The 26,033-nt window shown below is 48.5% G+C and overlaps 1 pseudogene; it reads right to left on the bottom strand.

Moving 5' to 3' along the window:
- Positions 1–20,836: 20,836 nt before the first annotated feature.
- LOC137449641 (E3 ubiquitin-protein ligase TRIM35-like) lies at positions 20,837–25,767 on the bottom strand (annotated as a pseudogene).
- Positions 25,768–26,033: the final 266 nt, after the last annotated feature.

The raw sequence follows: 26,033 nt of genomic DNA, 5'->3' as shown, positions 1-26,033 counted from the left end.
GGGAAAAGCCTAGCACCACATTGCATTGGCCATCTGATCTCACTTCTGGAGACAGTCAAAATGATCCTTAGAATTCTTCCCTACCTCTTTCCTCTGCCGAGATACATGCATTCATCTACAGCTGCATACAGCACTTGTGAGACAATTCGAATAGAAGCAAACCATTCTTGGGGTAAAACCTAAAGGGAAAAGCCTAGCACCACATTGCATTGGCCATCTGATCTAACTTCTGGAGACAGTCAAAATTCTCCTTAGAATTCTTCCCTACCTCTTTCCTCGGCCGAGATGCATGCATTCATCTACAGCTGCATAAAGCACTTGGGAGACAATTCGAATAGAAGCAAAGTATTCTTGGGGTAAAACCTAAAGGGAAAAGCCTAGCACCACATTGCATTGGCCATCTGATCTAACTTCTGGAGACAGTCAAAATGATCCTTAGAATTCTACCCTACCTCTTTCCTCGGCCGAGAGACATGCATTCATCTACAGCTGCATACAGCACTTCTGAGACAATTCAAATAGAAGCAAACCATTCTTGGGGTAAAACCTAAAGGGAAAAGCCTAGCACCACATTGCATTGGCCATCTGATCTAACTTCTGCAGACAGTCAAAATGATCCTTAGAATTCTTCCCTACCTCTTTCCTCTGCCGAGATACATGCATTCATCTACAGCTGCATACAGCACTTCTGAGACAATTCGAATAGAAGCAAAACATTCTTGGGGTAAAACCTAAAGGGAAAAGCCTAGCAGCTCATTGCATTGGCCATCTGATCTAACTTCTGGAGGCAGTCAAAATGATCCTTAGAATTCTTCCCTACCTCTTTCCTCGGCCGAGATACATGCATTCATCTACAGATCCATACAGCACTTGGGAGACAATTCGAATAGAAGCAAACCATTCTTGGGGTAAAACCTAAAGGGAAAAGCCTAGCACCACATTGCATTGGCCATCTGATCTCACTTCTGGAGACCGTCAAAATGATCCTTAGAATTCTTCCCTACCTCCTTCCTCGGCCGAGATACATGCATTCATCTACAGCTGCATACAGCACTACTGAGACAATTCTAATAGAAGCAAAACATTCTTAGGGTAAAACCTAAAGAGAAAAGCCTAGCACCACATTGCATTGGCCATCTGATCTAACTTCTGGAGACAGTCAAAATGATCCTTAGAATTCTTCCCTACCTCTTTCCTCTGCCGAGATACATGCATTCATCTACAGCTGCATACAGCACTTCTGAGACAATTCGAATAGAAGCAAACCATTCTTGGGGTAAAACCTAAAGGGAAAAGCCTAGCACCACATTGCATTGGCCATCTGGTCTCACTTCTGGAGACGGTGCAAATGATCCTTAGAATTCTTCCCTACCTCTTTCCTCTGCCGAGATACATGCATTCATCTACAGCTGCATACACCACTACTGAGACAATTTGAATAGAAGCAAAACATTCTTGGGGTAAAACCTAAAGGGAAAAGCCTAGCACCACATTGCATTGCCCATCTGATCTCACTTCTGGAGACAGTCAAAATGATCCTTAGAATTCTTCCCTACCTCTTTCCTCGGCCGAGATACATGCATTCATCTACAGCTGCATACAGCACTTGTGAGACAATTCGAATAGAAGCAAAACATTCTTGGGGTAAAACCTAAAGGGAAAAGCCCAGCACCACATTGCATTGGCCATCAGATCTCACTTCTGGAGGCAGTCAAAATGATCCTTAGAATTCTTCCCTACCTCTTTCCTCGGCCGAGATACATGCATTCATCTACAGCTGCATACAGCACTTGGGAGACAATTCGAATAGAAGCAAAACATTCTTGGGGTAAAACCTAAAGGGAAAAGCCTAGCACCGCATTGCATTGGCCATCTGATCTCACTTCTGGAGACAGTCAAAATGATCCTTAGAATTCTTCCCTACCTCTTTCCTCTGCCGAGATACATGCATTCATCTACAGCTGCATACAGCACTTGTGAGACATTTCGAATAGAAGCAAAACATTCTTGGGGTAAAACCTAAAGGGAAAAGCCTAGCACCACATTGCATTGGCCATCTGATCTAACTTCTGGAGACAGTCAAAATTCTCCTTAGAATTCTTCCCTACCTCTTCCCTCTGCCGAGATACATGCATTCATCTACAGCTGCATAAAGCACTTGGGAGACAATTCGAATAGAAGCAAAGTATTCTTGGGGTAAAACCTAAAGGGAAAAGCCTAACACCACATTGCATTGGCCATCTGATCTAACTTCTGGAGACAGTCAAAATGATCCTTAGAATTCTTCCCTACCTCTTTCCTCGGCCGAGATACATGCATTCATCTACAGCTGCATACAGCACTTGTGAGACAATTCGCAGAGAAGCGAAACATTCTTGGGGTAAAACCTAAAGGGAAAAGCCTAGCACCACATTGCATTGGCCATCTGATCTCAGTTCTGGAGACCATCAAAATGATCTTTAGAATTCTTCCCTACCTCTTCCCTCGGCCGAGATACATGCATTCATCAACCGCTGCGTACAGCACTTGGGAGACAATTCGAATAGAAGGAAAACATTCTTGGGGTAAAACCTAAAGGGAAAGGCCTAGCACCACATTGCATTGGCCATCTGATCTCACTTCTGGAGACGGTGCAAATGATCCTTAGAATTCTTCCCTACCTCTTTCCGCTGCCGAGATACATGCATTCATCTACAGCTGCATACACCACTACTGAGACAATTCAAATAGAAGCCAAACATTCTTGGGGTAAAACCTAAAGGGAAAAGCCTAGCACCACATTGCATTGCCCATCTGATCTAACTTCTGCAGACAGTCAAAATGATCCTTAGAATTCTTCCCGACCTCTTTCATGGGCCGAGATACATGCATTCATCTACAGCTACATACAGAACTTGTGAGACAATTCGAATAGAAGCAAAACATTCTTGGGGTGAAACCTAAAGGGAAAAGCCCAGCACCACATTGCATTGGCCATCTGATCTCACTTCTGGAGGCAGTCAAAATGATCCTTAGAATTCTTCCCTACCTCTTTCCTCGGCCGAGATACATGCATTCATCTACAGCTGCATACAGCACTTGGGAGACAATTCGAATAGAAGCAAAACATTCTTGGGGTAAAACCTAAAGGGAAAAGCCTAGCACCACATTGCATTGGCCATCTGATCTAACTTCTGGAGACAGTCAAAATGATCCTTAGAATTCTTCCCTACCTTTTTCCTCGGCCGAGATACATGCATTCATCTACAGCTGCATACAGCACTTGGCAGACAATTCGAATAGAAGCAAAACATTCTTGGGGTAAAACCTAAAGGGAAAAGCCTAGCACCACATTGCATTGGCCATCTGATCTCACTTCTGGAGACAGTCAAAATGATCCTTAGAATTCTTCCCTACCTCTTTCCTCTGCCGAGATACATGCATTCATCTACAGCTGCATACAGCACTTCGGAGACTATTCGAATAGAAGCAAACCATTCTTGGGGTAAAACCTAAAGGGAAAAGCCTAGCACCACATTGCATTGGCCATCTAATCTCACTTCTGGAGACAGTCAAAATCATCCCTAGGATTCTTCCCTACCTCTTTCCTCGGCCGAGATACACACATTCATCTACAGCTGCATACAGCACTTCTGAGACAATTCGAATCAAAGCAAAACATTCTTGGGGTAAAACCTAACGGGAAAAGCCTAGCACCACATTGCATTGGCCATCTGATCTAACTTCTGGAGACAGTCAAAATTCTCCTTAGAATTCTTCCCTACCTCTTCCCTCTGCCGAGATACATGCATTCATCCACAGCTGCATAAAGCACTTGGGAGACAATTCGAATAGAAGCAAAGTATTCTTGGGGTAAAACCTAAAGGGAAAAGCCTAGCACCACATTGCATTGGCCATCTGATCTAACTTCTGGAGACAGTCAAAATGATCCTTAGAATTCTACCCTACCTCTTTCCTCGGCCGAGAGACATGCATTCATCTACAGCTGCATACAGCAATTCTGAGACAATTCGAATAGAAGCAAAATATTCTTGAGGTAAAACCTAAAGGGAAAAGCCTAGCAGCTCATTGCATTGGCCATCTGATCTAACTTCTGGAGGCAGTCAAAATGATCCTTAGAATTCTTCCCTACCTCTTTCCTCGGCCGAGATACATGCATTCATCTACAGCTGCATACAGCACTTGGGAGACAATTCGAATAGAAGCAAAACATTCTTGGGGTAAAACCTAAAGGGAAAAGCCTAGCACCACATTGCATTGGCCATCTGATCTAACTTCTGGAGACAGTCAAAATGATCCTTAGAATTCTTCCCTACCTCTTTCCTCGGCCGAGAGACATGCATTCATCTACAGCTGCATACAGCACTTGGGATACAATTCGAATAGAAGCAAAACATTCTTGGGGTAAAACCTAAAGGGAAAAGCCTAGCACCACATTGCATTGGCCATCTGATCTAACTTCTGGAGACAGTCAAAATGCTCCTTAGAATTCTTCCCTACCTCTTTCCTCGGTCGAGAGACATGCATTCATTAACAGCTGCATACAGCAATTCTGAGACAATTCGAATAGAAGCAAACCATTCTTGGGGTAAAACCTAAAGGGAAAAGCCTAGCACCACATTGCATTGGCCATCTGATCTCACTTCTAGAGACGGTGCAAATGATCCTTAGAATTCTTCCCTACCTCTTTGCTCTGCCGAGATACATGCATTCATCTACAGCTGCATACACCACTACTGAGACAATTCAAATAGAAGCCAAATATTCTTGGGGTAAAACCTAAAGGGAAAAGCCTAGCACCACATTGCATTGGCCATCTGATCTAACTTCTGGACACAGTCCACATGATCCTTAGAATTCTTCCCTACCTCTTTCCTCTGCCGAGATACATGCATTCATCTACAGCTGCATACAGCACTTCTGAGACAATTCGAATAGAAGCAAACCATTCTTGGGGTAAAACCTAAAGGGAAAAGCCTAGCACCACATTGCATTGGCCATCTGATCTCACTTCTGGAGACAGTCAAAATGATCCTTAGAATTCTTCCCTACCTCTTTCCTCTGCCGAGATACATGCATTCATCTACAGCTGCATACAGCACTTGTGAGACAATTCGAATAGAAGCAAACCATTCTTGGGGTAAAACCTAAAGGGAAAAGCCTAGCACCACATTGCATTGGCCATCTGATCTAACTTCTGGAGACAGTCAAAATTCTCCTTAGAATTCTTCCCTACCTCTTTCCTCGGCCGAGATACATGCATTCATCTACAGCTGCATAAAGCACTTGGGAGACAATTCGAATAGAAGCAAAGTATTCTTGGGGTAAAACCTAAAGGGAAAAGCCTAGCACCACATTGCATTGGCCATCTGATCTAACTTCTGCAGACAGTCAAAATGATCCTTAGAATTCTTCCCTACCTCTTTCCTCTGCCGAGATACATGCATTCATCTACAGCTGCATACAGCACTTCTGAGACAATTCGAATAGAAGCAAAACATTCTTGGGGTAAAACCTAAAGGGAAAAGCCTAGCAGCTCATTGCATTGGCCATCTGATCTAACTTCTGGAGGCAGTCAAAATGATCCTTAGAATTCTTCCCTACCTCTTTCCTCGGCCGAGATACATGCATTCATCTACAGATCCATACAGCACTTGGGAGACAATTCGAATAGAAGCAAACCATTCTTGGGGTAAAACCTAAAGGGAAAAGCCTAGCACCACATTGCATTGGCCATCTGATCTCACTTCTGGAGACCGTCAAAATGATCCTTAGAATTCTTCCCTACCTCCTTCCTCGGCCGAGATACATGCATTCATCTACAGCTGCATACAGCACTACTGAGACAATTCTAATAGAAGCAAAACATTCTTAGGGTAAAACCTAAAGAGAAAAGCCTAGCACCACATTGCATTGGCCATCTGATCTAACTTCTGGAGACAGTCAAAATGATCCTTAGAATTCTTCCCTACCTCTTTCCTCTGCCGAGATACATGCATTCATCTACAGCTGCATACAGCACTTCTGAGACAATTCGAATAGAAGCAAACCATTCTTGGGGTAAAACCTAAAGGGAAAAGCCTAGCACCACATTGCATTGGCCATCTGGTCTCACTTCTGGAGACGGTGCAAATGATCCTTAGAATTCTTCCCTACCTCTTTCCTCTGCCGAGATACATGCATTCATCTACAGCTGCATACACCACTACTGAGACAATTTGAATAGAAGCAAAACATTCTTGGGGTAAAACCTAAAGGGAAAAGCCTAGCACCACATTGCATTGCCCATCTGATCTCACTTCTGGAGACAGTCAAAATGATCCTTAGAATTCTTCCCTACCTCTTTCCTCGGCCGAGATACATGCATTCATCTACAGCTGCATACAGCACTTGTGAGACAATTCGAATAGAAGCAAAACATTCTTGGGGTAAAACCTAAAGGGAAAAGCCCAGCACCACATTGCATTGGCCATCAGATCTCACTTCTGGAGGCAGTCAAAATGATCCTTAGAATTCTTCCCTACCTCTTTCCTCGGCCGAGATACATGCATTCATCTACAGCTGCATACAGCACTTGGGAGACAATTCGAATAGAAGCAAAACATTCTTGGGGTAAAACCTAAAGGGAAAAGCCTAGCACCGCATTGCATTGGCCATCTGATCTCACTTCTGGAGACAGTCAAAATGATCCTTTGAATTCTTCCCTACCTCTTTCCTCTGCCGAGATACATGCATTCATCTACAGCTGCATACAGCACTTGTGAGACATTTCGAATAGAAGCAAAACATTCTTGGGGTAAAACCTAAAGGGAAAAGCCTAGCACCACATTGCATTGGCCATCTGATCTAACTTCTGGAGACAGTCAAAATGATCCTTAGAATTCTTCCCTACCTCTTTCCTCTGCCGAGATACATGCATTCATCTACAGCTGCATACAGCACTTGTGAGACATTTCGAATAGAAGCAAAACATTCTTGGGGTAAAACCTAAAGGGAAAAGCCTAGCACCACATTGCATTGGCCATCTGATCTAACTTCTGGAGACAGTCAAAATGATCCTTAGAATTCTTCCCTTCCTCTTTCCTCGGCCGAGATACATGCATTCATCTACAGCTGCATACAGCACTTCTGAGACAATTCGAATAGAAGCAAACCATTCTTGGGGTAAAACCTAAAGGGAAAAGCCTAGCACCACATTGCATTGGCCATCTGATCTAACTTCTGGAGACAGTCAAAATGATCCTTAGAATTCTTCCCTACCACTTTCCTCGGCCGAGATACATGCATTCATCAACAGCTGCATACGGCACTTGGGAGACAATTCGAATAGAAGCAAAACATTCTTGGGGTAAAACCTAAAGGGAAAAGCCTTGCACCACATTGCATTGGCCATCTGATCTCACTTCTGGAGACCGTCAAAATGATCCTTAGAATTCTTCCCTACCTCTTTCCTCTGCCGAGATACATGCATTCATCTACAGCTGCATACAGCACTTGGGAGACAATTCGAATAGAAGCAAACCATTCTTGGGGTAAAACCTAAAGGGAAAAGCCTAGCACCACATTGCATTGGCCATCTGGTCTCACTTCTGGAGACGGTGCAAATGATCCTTAGAATTCTTCCCTACCTCTTTCCTCTGCCGAGATACATGCATTCATCTACAGCTGCATACACCACTACTGAGACAATTTGAATAGAAGCAAAACATTCTTGGGGTAAAACCTAAAGGGAAAAGCCTAGCACCACATTGCATTGCCCATCTGATCTCACTTCTGGAGACAGTCAAAATGATCCTTAGAATTCTTCCCTACCTCTTTCCTCGGCCGAGATACATGCATTCATCTACAGCTGCATACAGCACTTGTGAGATATTTCGAATAGAAGCAAAACATTCTTGGGGTAAAACCTAAAGGGAAAAGCCCAGCACCACATTGCATTGGCCATCAGATCTCACTTCTGGAGACAGTCAAAATCATCCCTAGGATTCTTCCCTACCTCTTTCCCCGGCCGACATACACACATTCATCTACAGCTGCATACAGCACTTCTGAGACAATTCGAATCGAAGCAAAACATTCTTGGGGTAAAACCTAACGGGAAAAGCCTAGCACCACATTGCATTGGCCATCTGATCTAACTTCTGGAGACAGTCAAAATTCTCCTTAGAATTCTTCCCTACCTCTTCCCTCTGCCGAGATACATGCATTCATCCACAGCTGCATAAAGCACTTGGGAGACAATTCGAATAGAAGCAAAGTATTCTTGGGGTAAAACCTAAAGGGAAAAGCCTAGCACCACATTGCATTGGCCATCTGATCTAACTTCGGGAGACAGTCAAAATGATCCTTAGAATTCTACCCTACCTCTTTCCTCGGCCGAGAGACATGCATTCATCTACAGCTGCATACAGCAATTCTGAGACAATTCGAATAGAAGCAAAATATTCTTGAGGTAAAACCTAAAGGGAAAAGCCTAGCAGCTCATTGCATTGGCCATCTGATCTAACTTCTGGAGGCAGTCAAAATGGTCCTTAGAATTCTTCCCTACCTCTTTCCTCGGCCGAGATACATGCATTCATCTACAGCTGCATACAGCACTTGGGAGACAATTCAAATAGAAGCAAAACATTCTTGGGGTAAAACCTAAAGGGAAAAGCCTAGCACCACATTGCATTGGCCATCTGATCTAACTTCTGGAGACAGTCAAAATGATCCTTAGAATTCTTCCCTACCTCTTTCCTCGGTCGAGAGACATGCATTCATCTACAGCTGCATACAGCACTTGGGATACAATTCGAATAGAAGCAAAACATTCTTGGGGTAAAACCTAAAGGGAAAAGCCTAGCACCACATTGCATTGGCCATCTGATCTAACTTCTGGAGACAGTCAAAATGCTCCTTAGAATTCTTCCCTACCTCTTTCCTCGGTCGAGAGACATGCATTCATTAACAGCTGCATACAGCAATTCTGAGACAATTCGAATAGAAGCAAACCATTCTTGGGGTAAAACCTAAAGGGAAAAGCCTAGCACCACATTGCATTGGCCATCTGATCTCACTTCTAGAGACGGTGCAAATGATCCTTAGAATTCTTCCCTACCTCTTTGCTCTGCCGAGATACATGCATTCATCTACAGCTGCATACACCACTACTGAGACAATTCGAATAGAAGCAAAACATTCTTGGGGTAAAACCTAAAGGGAAAAGCCTAGCACCGCATTGCATTGGCCATCTGATCTCACTTCTGGAGACAGTCAAAATGATCCTTAGAATTCTTCCCTACCTCTTTCCTCTGCCGAGATACATGCATTCATCTACAGCTGCATACAGCACTTGTGAGACATTTCGAATAGAAGCAAAACATTCTTGGGGTAAAACCTAAAGGGAAAAGCCTAGCACCACATTGCATTGGCCATCTGATCTAACCTCTGGAGACAGTCAAAATGATCCTTAGAATTCTTCCCTACCTCTTTCCTCGGCCGAGATACATGCATTCATCTACAGCTGCATACAGCACTGTGCGAGATCCCAGCAGCATGAGGAGGATTAGGGGGTAAATCAGGATATTTGGGTTATTCCTGTGTCAGATCCTCTCAGGATTGGGTGGATGAAGGGTTGGAAATCCTCAGGACCTCCTGAGGTTGAGCTGGGTCAGGGTATGTGGTGGCTGGCAGTGCCCCTGGCAGCCCCAGGATGCCCCTGTTGGGGTTGCCCCTTCCCTGGGAAGCTGCAAGGATTTAAAAGGCTCTATTTTGAGGGGGATTTTTCTCCCTTAGAAAGAAAAGCTGTGGATAATTCAAAGAAAAGGGAAACAAAAACAACCCAAACCAACAACCAAACTCAGCTCCAACTTTGGGGAGGGGCATTTCCACTGGGAACCCCCTCTGATGCCACCAGCACCCTGCCTGTGTCCCCCCAGAAACCCCGGGATGGGGGAATCCACCTGGCTTATCCTGGTTTTCCTGAGGCTCTGGGTGTTGCCACCCCATGACAGGCCCTGCAATTCATCCCAGGGCTGGGTGGGCATTCCCAGGGATGCCCTTGACAGCTATGGAGACCCCCTGAGATGTGGGAGTAGGTCCCAGTGCGTGCGGTGTGGGAAGGGCTGAGCTGAGAACTGGGGCTCTGTAGGCATGAATGGGGGTGGCAGCAGGAGTGGGCAGGCTGCAAAGTGTGGGGTATGCACGTGGCTCCTGGCACATGTGTGGACACGTGTGGGTTGTGGAGATGTTGGGCAGCCCAGAGTACAGGGAAGAGCTAGGAGCACTCCACTGCCTCCTGCCATCATTTCAGTGGGTGCCCATCCCATCACACCATGGTGGGTGAAAAGCTGGATGTGAGCCGGCAATGTGTGCTCGCAGACCAGATGCCAACCGCGTCCTGGGCTGCATCCAAAACAGTGTGGCCAGCAGGTCAAGCGAGGAGATTCTGCCCCTCTGCACTGGTAAGACCCCACCTGCAGTGCTGGGTCTAGCTCTGGGGTCTTCAGCACAGGAAAGATATGGACCTGTTGGGACAGGAGGAGGCCACAATCATGATGCAAGAGCTGGAACCCTTCTGCTGTGAGGACAGGCTGAGATTTGAAGTTGTTGTTCCGCCTGAAAAGGAGGCTCCAGGGAGACCTTATTGCTGCCTTTCAGTATTTCAAAGGGACCTACAAGCAAGATGGGGAGGATCACAGGGAGGTGGTGGAGTCACCATCACTGGAGGTGTTTAGGAAGAGACTGGATGGGGTGCTTGGTGCCATGGTTTAGTTGATTAGATGATGCTGGGTGATAAGTTGGACTCGAGGATCTCAAAGGTCTTTTCCAACCTGGTCTATTCTATTCTATTCTATTCTATTCTATTCTATTCTATTCTATTCTATTCTATTCGGCATGGGTTATTGGTGATCTGGCAGTGCTAATGGTTGGAGATGACGATCTTAAAGGTCACTTTAAACCAGAACAATTCTATGATTCTAATCTTCTCAGCAGGGTCTGATGTGACAGGACCAGGGGAGATGGTTTTAAACAAAGAGGGGGGAAAATGATGCTTGGTCTGTGCTCCTCTGTCACATTACTGCAGGAGTCATCATGGAAATCACAGCTGTTGCCCATGACCTGGAAAGGACCACAATGATTCTAGGACACTGGCTGGCTTTTGGTTAGAATAGAATAGAATAGAATAGAATAGAATAGAATAGAATAGAATAGAATAGAATAGAATTAACCAGGTTGGAAAAGACCTTTGAGATCATCGAGTCCAGCCTATCACCCAACACCATCTAATCAACTAAACCATGGCACCAAGCACCCCAGCCAATCTCTTCCTAAACACCTCCAGTGATGGTGACTCCACCACCTCCCTGGGCAGCACATTCCAATGGCCAATCTCTCTTTCTGGGAAGAACTTCTTCCTACCATCCTGTTGGGGTTTGTTTTGAGCAAGAGGGGCCTTGGGTCCCAGGAACACCTGTGCAATTCAGGCCTTGAAGAATTCTGTGTTGATAATATAGTGGTGGAGTAGGAGCTGTGAGAAAGTGCCGATTGCTTGGTATGCTGAAGTCCAGCTGCCCCTGAGAAGGGAGGCAAGCAAGATAAGGAAGAGGCGAGATCTGGGAAAGAGAGCAATTAGGCTGGATAGAAGAATTCCACAGAGTTGTGAAAACAATGATGTAACCTTTTAGAGAGAAACCAATAGTATGTTGCCAAGTGGGCATAATTATAGCAAACTGTATATAAGATGTGTCTGATGCTCAATAAAGTTGGATTCCGCTGATCACATTGATCGTATAGCGGCCCCTTCTTGCAACAATGGTGGAGAATGCGGGCAACGGCGCCTTGAACAGGGACCCCACAGAGTGGGTCCTGAACCCAAAAAGGAGGGTTCTGCAAATCTCCGAAAGGAGTCACGGCGAAGAAGGGAGCCGTGCCATTCCGACGAGGACTACCAGGGTTCGAGAGGGCGGAAAGCAAGAAGTATTCCGGTCCAGGATAGCAGTACTGGTGCTGTGTTTACCGACTCACAGAGAAGCGGAGGAAACAGCAGAAGACCGAAGACGCCGTAAGCCGATACTGCTCTGAGACTGTGTGCACGGGTATTAACGCATAATGGATAGTAATGGATAGGCAGGCGGCGTATGATTTATTTAAGTGCTTTTTAGAAAAGCGTAAGGTGGAGATATCGTCTAAAGTAATGCCTGGACTTTTGGCCCATGGATCCGCTTTAGGGCATTTCCCTAGCGGAGATAGTTATTTTGATGAAGCTTGTTGGAGAGAATACAGGAACAAGTTGTGGGACTTGGTTATAGATGGTGATAAAACTGCTATAAAGCTGCAAAAGTCGTGGCGAGAATGCATGAACTGTGTTAAAACCTCTGAACTGGAACAGCGAATGGCTGCTGCAGTTACTGCGAATTTGTCAGAACGGGATGCAGCGCCAGTTGTATCCGAATTGCAACCGAAGGAGGTGTTTGAAAAATATCGCCCGGGGCCGCCTCCGGCACAGAGCACAATACCACTATCGTGCCCTGCAAGACCTGAATTTCCACCTCCACCCCCACCGACGGAATTCAGCGAGGCGCCTAATGACCTAGCCCCAGGCGCAGCCTGCCTGGCTAAGGGAGTGGGGGCTTCGGCTGAACTGAACGACAGCGTAGAATCACAAACTGAGACAGTAAATCAGAGGGAGACACCGTTATCTATTTCTCTGGCTCAGTTAGAAAAGTTGGTGGAGCACATGTGTCAAAAACTGATTTTAGAAAGTTCCCAGGGAAAAGAAATGCTCTTAGAAAATAAAATGGAGAAGAAACCTAGCTCGGGAGCGGTTGTGCAAATTAACTGGAAAGCGATTGCTCAGGAGGCTATGAAAAATGGATGTTACGATGTGGCTGCTGAGTTGTCTAAGGTACTGTGTTTTCCTGTAACGTATGATATTGATCATAATCAAGGACACTATCAGGTTTTGGACTGGAAGATTTTGCAGCGATTGAGAGCAACGGTAGCTGAAAGCAGGCTACATGGCAAACCTGCCCGACAAATGCTGCAGTATATCTGGGGTAGTGATTTGTTGGTTCCAGAGGACATTAAGACACTGATGAGAATGATTTTGACTCCTTCTCAAATGATCATGTTTGATGAGTTTTGGGGTCAGTTTTGTCAGCTCTCAGAGAATACACAACAGCAGCAGGGGGATCCCCTGGCTGGAGTCACAGCACAACAATTAATGGGAACAGGACAATGGTTTGGTGTTGAACAACAAGTTGAAAGTGGTCCTGCGGTCTTTCAGGAATCAATGGAATGTGCCCAAAAGGCATTAAAAAGAGTACAGGCAGACCCTAAAAGGCCACACTATATGTCTTTAAGACAAAAGCCAGAAGAGTCGTTTGCAGAATTTGTAGATCGTGTATGTGAGGCAATGAGTAATTCGGATATTCCTGACTATTTAAAGGGTTATATGTTAAAAAATGTAGCTTTTGAAGGAGCTAATACAAAAACAAAATCAGTATTGGTAAATTTACCACAGGGGACCACAATTGAGGAGATGCTGGAAAGAGCAGCTAACATACCTTCTGGTCCACAGGCTTTTCTCATAGATACTATGCACAAATTGGCTGAACGATCACTGCAATTGGAAGAGGCTGTGGAGTCACAAACCCAAATATTGGCAGCCTTAGCTCCTTTAAAGGCTAATACGAGGGGGCAACAAGGGGATGTTTTTCAAAGGAAGATACGATGTTATAAGTGTGGTAAAGAAGGGCATATCCGATCACAATGTAGAGTGAAATTTGTATGGTGTGATAATTGTAAAAGTAATTCTCATTCCACCAATGCATGTCAAAGTTCGGGAAACGGCCAGAGCAGCGCGAAGAGCCGCCGCGCTGGGACACAAGTGGCAGCTCCAGTCTATTACCAGCAGGACGCAGAAATGAAAACGACACCTCAGCCTTACAACCAGCAACCAGAGGGAGCATCGGCTTGGACGTGGCAACAGCAGTAGATGCTACCTTAATAGATAATCGGCCCATTAAAGTGGAAACAAATGTAAAGGGACCTATATACATCAATGGTCAGCCTGTAGGAGCATTGTTAATGGGTCGATCATCTATGGGTGTTAAAGGGGTAATGGTATTGTCAGGGGTAATTGATGCGGATTACAGTGGTGTTATTTGTGTTGTGATGTGGAAATGGCATGCGATCAGCCTGTACGAGGTGACAAAGGCTTTGGATCCACAGGGGGACTGGCTCTCTTAACTATACCGGTGGGAAGACGACCAGTCGCTGGTGTTGAATTTTTGGTACGGGTCTCAGCACGTGAAATTAATTTGCCTGCTAGATGCTGGTGCTGACATCACAATCATGAGTAATGCACACTGGCCTTTAGAGCCAGCAATAGAAGTAGAAGGTGTTAGAGGAGCTCAAGCAGTAATGCAGAGTAGCCACAAAACTGTAGTGAAGATTGAAGGAAAACAGGCCTTAATTACAGTTAGTTATGCCATTGCCTAATGGAATCAATGCTTTGGTGGGCCGGGATGTGATGCAGCAATTGGGTGTGGTCTTAACCTCAGCACCACCACCCCCCACCACCCCCCCCAGCGGTTTCTGGTACGGCTACTGTCGACCATGGCTCTGCTCTGATTTAAAGCAACAGTACTCATTTTGTCATTTTTGATTGTAATGTCTTTCAGAGATTTGTTATTTAGAGTTTTGTTAAGTTTTTCTAATAAGCATAATGAATACGTAAACATTTGGTATTTACAGGTATTTAGTACATAGTAATTGCAGTAAGGTGTATGTACTTAGTAAAGAGTTCAAATTGTAAGATTTTCTTTTGGTTCGAACCTTCTTAGTTGTCTGCCTAGGCATTTCAAAGGAGCTCCATGTAATATAGTTAAGGAATGTATAAACAGATTTTAATTTTGGAAAGTGTTTTTTAGTTAATGTAACAATTTTATTTCTTTTTAGACACTGATTTGATGGATTAATTTTAACATAGTCTTTTAAGGTTTTAAGGATTTTTGGTATTAGCATAAGTTAAGGTTTGTAGTAAATAGGTATTAATTTTAACAACTATTCCTTCACTAATGTGCAGAAGAATCAAGACTAAGAGGAAACAGCATTTCCCATGAAGTCGAACATCGATCACAATAACTGTTATGATAATCTGGGGTCAAAAGCATCAATCAGAAGAATGTAACACAGCATCATGTGAATTAGGACTGAATATTATGGTTGGTTGATTGTTGTGTGATTAGAGAAAATGTTCATAGGGACTTATATGTTATCTCACTAGTTTGCTATAATTTTACACACCTAGAGGGAAAATCAAAATCATAACAACACAACATGCATTTTCATTTTCAGTTGAAAACATCAACAAAGAAATAAATAAATTAAAAAAAAAAAAAAGGGGGGGGGGGGGGAAGAGAGAATAGCCCATAGCAAAAATAAAAAGGTTTTTTAATGGTACCAATAAGAGATCAGTATTACTAGGATGAGCAAAAACACATTATTATGGGTAATTTTATATTGGGCAAAGCAATGAAGCTCTTTTGCTCTTGCTGATTGCCTGCAAGTTTTCTGTCTGTGAAGCTAGAGCCTGGCCAGATCTACCTTTACAGATTAAAGAAATCTTGCTACCATTAAACAATTTATGATTTTTGACCATCCTAGAGAAAATAAAAATGTAACATATCCCTAAAGTAGATTGTAAAACAGTGTTAAGGATTGCATTTATGTTTTAATCTTTGTAATGTGTTCAGGCATAATCACGTATTTTTTGTTAATAAGAGGAGTGAAATGTAAAGATCGGAACTATTAAGATCTAAGTTCTTCTTTACAATGTCTGTTATCTTTGACCATGTATTATGCCAGCTCTGTTAGAGCATTCTATCTAGATTCAACTTAAGCTTTGTGCCTTGTATAGGTAACATGGCCCAACATAACAGGCAATAATGAATTTTGATTGAGCCTTCAGACTGTGAGTGAACCTTTTCAGACATGTCTGATAGGGATACCCAGACTTGATGTAAATATGTTTGTTAATTATAGTAGTAAGCTTTAAGGTTTTTAGGTATTATTGTACTAATTTTGATTATTGTTAAACTTGTTTATAATTGTATTATGCAAAGTGTTCAAAGGACAACCTCCAAGGCCTTCCTTGCACAAAAGAAAAACGGGGGATTTGTTGGGGTTTGTTTTGAGCAAGAGGGGCCTTGGGTCCCAGGAACACCTGTGCAATTCAGGCCTTGAAGAATTCTCTGTTGATAATATAGTGGTGGAGTAGGAGCTGTGAGAAAGTGCTGATTGCTTGGTATGCTGAAGTCCAGCTGCCCCTGAGAAGGGAGGCAAGCAAGATAAGGAGGAGGCGAGATCTGGGAAAGAGAGCAATTAGGCCGGATAGAAGAATTCCACAGAGTTGTGAAAACAATGATGTAACCTTTTAGAGAGAAACCAATAGTATGTTGCCAAGTGGGCATAATTATAGCAAACTGTATATAAGATGTGTCTGATGCTCAATAAAGTTGGATTCCGCTGATCACATTGATCGTATAGCGGCCCCTTCTTGCAACACCATCCAGCCTGAAACTCCCCTGGCGCAGCTTGAGACTGTGTCCTCTTGTTCTGGTGCTGGTCACCCGGGAGAAGAGACCAACCCCCACCTGGCTACAACCTCCCTTCAGGCAGTTGTAGACAGCAAGAAGGTCTCCCCTGAGCCTCCTCTTCTCCAGGCTAAGCAACTCCAGCTCCCTCAGCCTCTCCTCATAGGGCTGTGCTCCAAACCCCTCCCCAGCTTTGTTGCCCTTCTCTGGACACCTTCCAGCAAGTCAACATCTTTCCTAAACTGAGGGGCCCAGAACTCAACACAGGACTCAAGGTGTGGCAGTGATGATGATATACTGATGATGGTATACTAATAATATAAATAATACTGATGCTAATACTGAACTAATATTATATCCTTCCAATAGCTGTAAGGATCACAGGATGTTAGGGGTTGGAAGGGACCTCTGGAGATCTTCAAGTCCGACCCCCCCCTGCCAGAGCAGGACCATAGAATCCAGCACAGGTCACACAGGAATGCATCCAGACAGGGCTGGAAAGTCTCTAGAGAAGGAGACTCCACAACCTCTCTGGGCAGCCTGTTCCTGTGCTCTGTCACCCTCACAGTAAAGAAGTTCCTCCTCATGGTGAGGTGGAACCTCCTGTGCTGTAGTTTCCATCCTTGTCCTGTCACAGGGCACAAGTGAGCAGAGGCTGTCCCTGTCCCTTCTTTCCTGACACCCAACCCTCAGATATTTATAGACATTGATTAGATGCCCTCTCAGTCTTCTCTCTAGCTTGGAGAAGGTCCTGCCAGCAGTACCCACCATATCCCAGGTTGGTTCTCAGTGTCAGGGAAGGCTGTGTTGGCTACTAAGGAGGCTCCCACACAAACCCCACCTGTCCCTTATCAGAGCTCCCCTCAACTTCATCCTTCAGTGAATCCTGGGTTCAGTTTTGGGCTCCTCACAACAAGAAGGACTTTGAGGGGCTGGAGCATGTCCAACAAAGAGCAAGAAAGCTGGTGAAGGGTTTGGAGCACGTGTCTTGCGAGGAGAGGCTGAGAGAACTGGGGTCGTTCAGAGGAAAGGAGGCTCAAGGGAGAATTCACTCTCTACAGCTCCCTGAAAGCACGTTGGAGTGAGGTGGGGCTCAGTCTCTTCCCAAGGAACAAGTGACAGGGCACAAGGAAACTGCCTTAAGTTCTGCCAGGGAAGGTTTAGGTTGGACATGAGGAACAATTTCTTCCTCAGAAGGGTTGCCAAGCCCTGGGACAGGCTGCCCAGGGCAGTGATGGAGTCCCCATCCCTGGAGGGGTTTAAAAGCTGTGTAGCTGTGGTGCTGGTTTAGTAGTGACCTGGCAGTGCTGGGTTAATGACTGGACTTGATGATCTTAAAGGTCTTTTGCAGCCTAAACGATTCCAGCTGTGAATAAATGCTCAGCCCCAGGGAGACATCACCCACTGCTGCAGGCTGGGTGATGAATGTCCTCCGGAGGAGAGGTCCATGCTGGTGGGAGGAGCAGCTTCACTGCCTTGGTTTCCACGTCAAGGCATTTCTTTGTGTCTGGGGCAATGGAAATAATCTCAGCAAAGATGCAGGTACCATTTATTGCACAAACCCCCAGTTTTAGGTTCCCTCTTTTGGGGGGGAGTGGTGGTGACAGCACCAGGGGACAGCACAGGGATGGCAATTGGATGCTCACACCGATTTTCCTCCTCTCCCCATATCCAGGGATGCTCATCTGGGCATGGATAACATCAGCTGACGTAATGAAGTTGGACACCCCACACCGCACGCCTCAGCATCTCCCTTTTGTTTTCTGCCTGCCTGCTCTTGTTACAGTATCACACAGTATCACAGTATAACTTAGGTTGGAAAGGACCTCGAGGATCATCGAGTCCAACCTATCAACACAGACCCCATGACTAGACCATGGCACCAAGTGCCACGTCCAATGTCCCCTTGAACGCCTCCAGGGTCGATGGCTCAACCACCTCCCTGGGCAACCCGTTCCAATGACGAATGACTCGCTCGGTGAAGAACTTCCTCCTCGCCTCGAGTCTAAACCTCCCCTGGCGCAGCTTGAGACTGTGTCCCCTTGTTCTGGTGCTGGTTGCCTGGGAGAAGAGGCCAACCCCTTCCTGGCTACAACCACCTTTCAGGTAGTTGTAGAGGGCAATGAGATCACCCCTGAGTCTCCTCTTCTCCAGGCTAAACAATCCCAGCTCCCTCAGCCTCTCCTCATAGGGCTTGTGTTCAAGGCCCCTCCCCAGCCTTGTTGCCCTTCTCTGGACATGTTTGAGTGTTTCAATGTCCTTCTTAAACTGAGGGGCCCAGACCTGGACACAGTACTCAAGGTGCGGCCTAACCAAAGCAGAGTACAGGGGCACAATGACCTCCCTTCTCCTTCTGGCCACACTATTCCTAATGCAGGCCAGGATGCCATTGGCCCTCCTGGCCACCTGGGCACACTGCTGGCTCATATTCAGCTGGCTGTCGATCAGCACCCCGAGGTCCCTCTCTGTTTGGGAGCTCTCCAGCCACTCCGACCCCAGCCTGTAGCTCTGCATGGGATTGCCGTAGCCAAAGTGCAGCACTCGGCACTTGGACTTGTTGAATGACATCCCATTGGACTCTGCCCATCTGTCCAGTCGGTCGAGGTCCCTCTGCAGAGCCTTTCTACCCTCTAACTGACTAACATCTGCCCCTAACTTGGTGTCATCTGCAAACTTGCTGATGACTGACTCGACCCCCTCATCCAGATCATCGATGAAGATGTTGAAGAGGATGGGGCCCAGCACTGATCCCTGGGGGACACCACTGGTGACTGGCCGCCAGCTGGATGTGGCACTGTTCACTACCACTCTCTGGGCCCGGCCCTCCAGCCAGTTCCTAACCCAGCTCAGAGTGTTGTGGTCCAAGCCACGGGCTGACAGCTTAGCCAGCAGTTTGCTGTGGGGGACGGTGTCAAAGGCCTTGCTGAAGTCCAGGTAGACCACATCCACAGGCCTCCCCACATCCACCACATGGGTCACCTGATCATAGAAGGAGATCAGGTTGGAGAGGCAGGACCTGCCCTTCCTAAATCCATGTTGGCTGGACCTGAGCCCTTGGCCATCCTTCAGGTGCGCAGTTATTGCCGCCAGGATCATCTGCTCCATCACTTTCCCTGGCACTGAGGTCAGGCTGGCTGGCCTGTAGTTTCCAGGTTTCTCCATCCGACCCTTCTTGTGGATGGGTACCACATTGGCCAGTTTCCAGTCATCTGGGACCTCACCGGTGAGCCAGGACTGGAGGAAAATGATGGAGAGTGGCCTAGCTAGCACATCTGCCAGCTCTCTCAGCACCCTAGGATGGATCCCATCTGTTCCCATGGACTTGTGAGTATCCAAGCGGCTCAGCAGGTCCCGAACTAATTCCTCATGGATTTCCGGGGCATTACACTGCTCCCCGACCCCATCTCCCAGCTCAGGAGGGCACTCGTCCTGAACTCCTCCTGCCTTGCTGTTAAACATTGAGGCAAAGAAGGTGTTCAGGACCTCAGCCTTTTCCTCATCTTTGGTCACCATGTTCCCCTCCAGGTCCAATAGGGAGTGCAGGTTCTTCCTGCCCTTCCTAGGAAGCATCCTCTGTGATCAGGGAGAAACCATGGAAACCACCCATTAATATCAGCATCCTGCCAGAGAGGTCCTGGCTGGCCGGGCTGCGTGGGCAGCCGCGGCATCCCAGCTCACCAAGCACCTTCTCTTTCCCCAGAGCATCACCTTGGAGCCCCAAGTGCTCACCAGAATGGAAAGACAGACCTTTTGGGCAGGATTAAGATCAAGGCAGACTCAGCATGGGGTTGCAGAGGGTGGTTTTGAGCCGCCTCTCATCCCACTTCTGAGACACTTCTACTTCCAAACACCAACCTGCACATCATCACCAGACTCCTGCAGCTGGGCATTTGTGGAAAAGCCTTTCAAAGGGATAAAGTCGTGGGGAGAAGGGGGAGGAGGAAAGGGCTTGTTCATGGAATCATAGAATTGTTAGGGTTGGAAGGGACCTCAAGGATCATCCAGTTCCAATGGGAAAGGAGCTGGGGGCGGGGCAGGGGAGGGTTGGGGGGGGGCACAGAAGCACAGAATCATATCAGGACAACCTTTATTAATAACTTTTTTTAAAAAAACACACTAAATAGACACTTTTATTGCTTCTTATCTTTTCTTCCTTCTTTCCTTTTCCTCTCTTTTCTTTACCTTTCTTTTCTTTTCCTCTCTTTTCTTTTCCTTTCTTTTCTTTTCCTCTTTTCTTTTCCTTTCTTTTATCTTTTCTTTTCTTTTCTTTTCTTTTGGTTGCTTTGCTTTGCTTTTCATTGCTTTTCATTGCTTTTCTTGCTTTGCTTTTCTTCCTTCTTTTCTTCATTCTTTTCTTCCTTCCTTTCTTTTCCCTAAGGAAAGCTGAAGGGGGAAAATAAAGCACTTGGGGAACCCCAAATGCAGGTGAAGGTGGTGGTACGGCCGTTAAACAGAGACATCCTCCTGGACGTGGACCCGGAGGGGGCAGATGCGGAGGGGCTCGTGCACGGCGCCCACGGCCGCGGGCCCCACGTAGAAGTAAGGGTAGACGGCGGTGCTGAACTTCTTGTGGAAGGTGTAGATGTGGGCCCGGCGGTCGGCGTCATAGAAGGACAGCTCCCCTTCGTCACAGTCCAGCTCCACCCGGATGCGCTTGACGCTGCCCAGGGCGGTCTCCAGGCGCGTGGTGTTGGAGGCTCCGTCCATCTCGATGTCGATGCCGGGCAGGTGATAGATGTACCAGAAGCCAGAGCGAGCGTCGTGGTGGAAGGGCCACTGGGTGCCGCTGGGCGGCCGAGCCACCCCCACACGCCAGTTCGTGACGCCGCCCAGGTCCACCTCCCAGGTGTGGAAGCCGTCTAAGAAGCCCCGAGAGCCCAGGATGCAGGGGGCCAAGGTGAAGCGCTCAGGGTTCTCCACCAGCATCTTGTAGCCACTGTTGGTGACGCTGGTGAGGTCCTCTGACACCTCAAGCCAGCCCGCCGCGGAGTTGGGGTTGAAGGTGAAGGGGACTGTGGTGGGGACATGTGTGTTAGGAGTCTGGACTGCTGCAGGGATGAGCTGATGGGGGGACAGTAGCCCTGCAGGTATCCATCCATCCTTCCATCCACCCATCCTTGCATCCATCTCTCCATCCACTTGTCCTTGCATCCATCCATCCATCCATCCATCCATCCATCCATCCACCTGTCCTTGCACCCATCCATCCATCCATCCATCCATCCATCCATCCATCCATCCACCTGTCTTTGCACCTATCCTTCCATCCATCCATCCATCCATCCGTCCATCCATCCATCCATCCATCCATCCATTCACCTGTCCTTGCATCCATCCATCCATCCATCCATCCATCCGTCCATCCATCCATCCATCCATCCATCCACCTGTCCTTGCATCCTTCCATCCATCCATCCATCCATCCATCCATCCATCCATCCATCCATCCACCTGTCCTTGCATCCATCCATCCATCCATCCATCCATCCATCCATCCATCCATCTGTACTTGCACCCATCCTTCCATCCATCCATCCATTCATCCACCTGTCCTTGCACCTATCCTTCCATCCATCCATCCATCCATCCATCCATCCATCCATCCATCCATCCATCCACCTGTCTTTGCACCTATCCTTCCATCCATCCATCCATCCATCCATCCATCCATCCATCCATCCATCCATCCACCTGTCCTTGCATCCATCCATCCATCCATCCATCCATCCATCCATCCATCCATCCACCTGTCCTTGCATCCATCCATCCATCCATCCATCCATCCATCCATCCATCCATCCATCCATTCATCCATCCTTCCATCCATCCATCCATCCATCCATCTGTCCATCCACCTGTCCTTGCACCCATGCATCCACCCACCCACTCATCCATCCATCCATCCATCCATCCCCCAGCTCACCATGGAGAAACACACCCTCAAGGGTTTCCCTTCTGGGGTGCAAATGCCCCAAAGCAGCCTTTACATTCTCTACCTCCCCTCCTCGGGCCCATCAGCCACAGGCATGGCTGCTCCATGCTCCTCTTCTCTCCAGAAACCACCACCCTTGAGGCTGCCCCATGCAAAAGCTGTTTGAGCTCGTGCTGGGACAACCATCCTTTGGAGGGGGACTCAGCACCTCACCTACAGTGATGATGTTGAGCATCTTTTTCCACACGTTGTACTGCACTGAGCCCAGGTACTTGGCAACGTCAAAAAACATCCCTACAGGCATGCCCTCTCATTCCTCAGCTGTACAGGCAATCCTTGGGTAGGGACAGAGGACAGAGATGGGTCAAGGATGGAGGAAGGCAGTGGGTTGGATCCCCTGGCACCCCATGTTTTGGCAAAGCCTTCCCCACTAACACAGTCCATCTCCTTTTGGGCTTTTCTCCACAACCCAGGAGGGTAGACAATGATGGTGGGACGATCTCAGCACCAACATCAAGGTTTTAATGCTGCCCCCAAGACCTGCGGTGCTGCTTTGTGTCTGCATGTGTGCTCCTTCACCCTGCCCAGAAGCACCAAGGGGTGCTGCCTTGGCCTTGGGGCCCTCCAGTACCACCTTCTGCTGGAGCACCCAGACCCAGAAGGGATGTGCTGGTACAGGAAGTCGCTTGGGGCAGTGACCTCACTCTGCATCCAGGCAGGAGACCCCATTCAGGGAGGGATAGTGGGGGCTCAGCCACCTCCAGCACCCTGTGCCACTCGGCATGGGATGCAGTGGGGACCAGGACTTACCTGCACTTGCGGTTCTTGTGAGCCTGCAAGAGAAGAAGACATCGAGCATCAGACCCCCACTTGTAAAGAGTCCCAGGGGCTTATAAACACCCAAAGGTTCGCCCACCACTCTGCACGAGTGGCAGGAGGGTGCCAGGGCAGAGGTGGCACCCCGTAGGGCATGGACTTTACCATGAGGAAGGTGTAGTCGTCCTCCTTGAGGTCGTTCTGGAGCTGCTTGGCTTCGTTGAGCAGGGTGTGGCAGTTCTCCAACAGCTGCTTCATCTTGCCCTCGATGAAGTCCTGCTTGTGCTGCACCTCCTCCTGCAGCTCGTCCAGCAGTGCCTGCTCCTCACTGCACAGGAAGCTGTGCAGCTTCTCAAACTCCTGCTTGATCTGCTCCCTCAGCTGCGTCACCTCCGCCTGCCCCGTGGAGGGATGTCACCACCTCCCATCAGAATCCACAGCTCCCCTGGGCTCCCCCAGCCTCCTCCTGAACTTTCCTCCTGAGCCTTCCAACCAGCTCCAGTGCTCAGGGACTCGCTAGGCTCCCACTGGGATCCTCCACTCCACAAATCAATGTCCCAGCCAGCCTCATCCCTCTGGTGCTCAATTCCTCATTGGAATCCTTCCTCCCCCCCAGCAGCGCTCCCCTCGCTCGAGGACAGAGCAGTCCAGGACAGTTCCACCCCAGAGCCAGCTGCACCTCAGGGGTGTGTGTGCACGTGTGTACACGTGTGCCAGGATCAGGCCCTACTGGGGAGGGGCCACACACCTGGTTGTGTTTCAAGATGGCCTCGTAGGCACGATGGGCGGTCCCAAAATCCTTCACTTTATCCCGCAGGGAGGTCTCCATGTTCTTCAGCTTGGCCTGTGGAGAGGAAATGCCTTCAGGAACCTCACAAGCCTATGCCCAAGTGGAAAAAGAGCACCAAACCCAGCAGGGTAAGGTTAAGCAGGATCCTCGCTCGAGTCAAGCTTTCCCCTCCTGCAGCCTGAGATCTGCCAGCGCTGGATGGGGTCAGTGTGGTGCGGGGCTGGGCAACGCGAGCCTGGGGAGCTTTGCTCCGTGGTGAATCCTCCCTTACATTTTTAAACCCTTCTGCTGGTGCACACTCAAATCCCTGCCTGTCTTGGTGCTGACAGCAGCTCCCAGGGAGGCTCAGCACCACGGGCAGATGGCCAGGCCTTGTCCAACAGCAGCACCACATCCTCCCTGCAACATTTGAAATCTGGCTCATCCCCCACGGGTGACTCAGGGAGGCAGCAGCTGCTTTCCTGGATGGGAAACGAAGCGGGGCCTGGCACGCTGCCCAGCTGCTGGCCAGAGCCCCATCCTCTCCTACTCCTCCCCACACAGCCGTGGCCCATCCTGCCCCACAGGGCCCGGGGTTGTGTCCCCATCCTACATCCCTTCCTCGGCTGGGCAAATTGTGCAACCACTCCCAGCCTCGAGGCACCGCTGCAACAATCAGCTGCTGCAATAACCAGCATGTCTGGATCCAGCCCGGCCTGCCCGAGGATCAACAAGCCAAAGAAACGTGGGGACCAGCCCACCCTTCAAAACCCCTCAAAGAATCCGCCCACTCCCCTTCCCCACAGAGCAAACCGCTGGGGCAAAGCATGCCAGCTCCTTGTCCTCCAGGCAGAAGAGTTTGGCCTCTTGGTGGTGCAGGGGACAGAGGGCGGCTGCCTGGCCTCGCCGCTGTCGTTCCTCCTTGAGGATCTTCTCCACCAGGTTGTTGAGCGTGTGGTTGATGCGGAGGTCGTCCAGCGAAGAGCGCTCCTTGCACACGGGGCAGACGTGAGCGCCGTGCTCCCAGGAACGGGTCACGCAGCCCTTGCAGAAGTTGTGGCCGCAGCCCAGCGTCACGGCTTCCCGAAAAGGGTCGTAGCAGATGGGGCACAGCAGCTCTTCCTTGAAAGTGGCCGTGGGGGACGTGGTGGCAGAGGCGGGCACTAAGCTGCTGATCGAGACGCTGGCTTCCCTCTCCATGGCACTGGAGAGAGAAGCGATGGATGGAGGGAAGCCGGAGCAGGATTTCCCGAGAGCCCCAGTTGGAAAAACAGCCCCGTTCCTGATGCAATCGTTTTCCTGCCTGTGACACCCCGCAGCTCCCTCCCCGGACAGGCACCAGCCTGAGTGACACCGGCCCGGGCCACTGGCAGCCACCAAGGGCGGGCAGGCACCGGCGAGCGTGCCGGGATGAGCCGGCAACGTGGGGAAGTGAGCCGGGGGTGGCCGGACCCTTCGAAGGTCTTGTCCCTGTGTTCGAACCCTCAGCTTCGGGGTGGTCCCCGGTACGTGACCCCCACTCCCGAGACTCTTCTCCAGTGCCACAACCCCCTCGGACTTTCCGGTGTCCGGTCTCGAAGCACCAGACCCCTTCGGGGCGGCTGCGCCACCCGGTCCCCGGACCCACTCCCCTACCCCCGGTGCTCCTCTGCTGCCCGGTGCCCCATTCTCAGAGCTGCTCCGATACCCGGATCGGGACGCTCATCCTAGGTGCCCGGACCCGGACCCTCTCAGCCATGGCAGTGCCAGTGCCCGCTGCCCCAGTCCCGGTGCTGTTCCGGTGCCCTGACCAGGGCTTGCAGTCCCGGAGCTGCTGCGGTGTCCGGACGCCGACTCCTCGGTGCCCGTGCACATGGGGTGCCCGTTCACATGGGGTGCCCGTGTACATGGGGTGCCCAGCGCTGGATGTGTGTGTGGATGTGTGTCTTACCAC

This window comes from Melanerpes formicivorus, unplaced genomic scaffold, assembly GCF_026170545.1.
Source record: "Melanerpes formicivorus ecotype bairdi unplaced genomic scaffold, bMelFor1.0.p_v2 SCAF_31, whole genome shotgun sequence".
Classification (NCBI taxonomy): domain Eukaryota; kingdom Metazoa; phylum Chordata; class Aves; order Piciformes; family Picidae; genus Melanerpes; species Melanerpes formicivorus.
The sequence above is the reverse complement of the archived record's forward strand: the minus strand, read 5'-3'. Positions and strand labels throughout refer to the sequence as shown.